Source organism: Austrofundulus limnaeus, unplaced genomic scaffold (assembly GCF_001266775.1).
Source record: "Austrofundulus limnaeus strain Quisiro unplaced genomic scaffold, Austrofundulus_limnaeus-1.0 Scaffold748, whole genome shotgun sequence".
Lineage (NCBI taxonomy): Eukaryota > Metazoa > Chordata > Actinopteri > Cyprinodontiformes > Rivulidae > Austrofundulus > Austrofundulus limnaeus.
The window spans coordinates 1-440 of record NW_013953150.1 but is presented as its reverse complement, the minus strand read 5'-3'; positions in this window follow the sequence as shown (position 1 = coordinate 440).

Genomic DNA, 440 nt, shown 5'->3' with positions numbered 1-440 from the left:
GTGTGTGTGTGTGTAAAGGGAAGGCAGCTGGTGTTGAACATCATGTCTTTGCAGTGTTCATGGTTTCAGGGTCGTTACATGCACATTCCTCACGACCAGAGGGTTCAGATACAAACCCGTCTTATTTTTGGTTTAGCTCCTTTTTTCTGATTTTTCTGTCATTTCTCATCTTTGGTCCTCAGGGAAAACACACCTCTCACATTCTCTACAAATGCTCATTTCTCTAATTGTCCTGCTCTAGTCTACTGACTAACCCAGTTCCTCTGTCCTACATGTTTACTGCCTGCTGCTAAAAGGTGGGCAGTGACAGTTTCGTCTTTGTGTGTTTGTTTGTACCGTCTGCAAACAACCTTGTTTGGAGTCAGCCTCATTGAAGATGACTGCCACAGCTGGAAACACACACACACACACACACACACACACACACACACACACACACA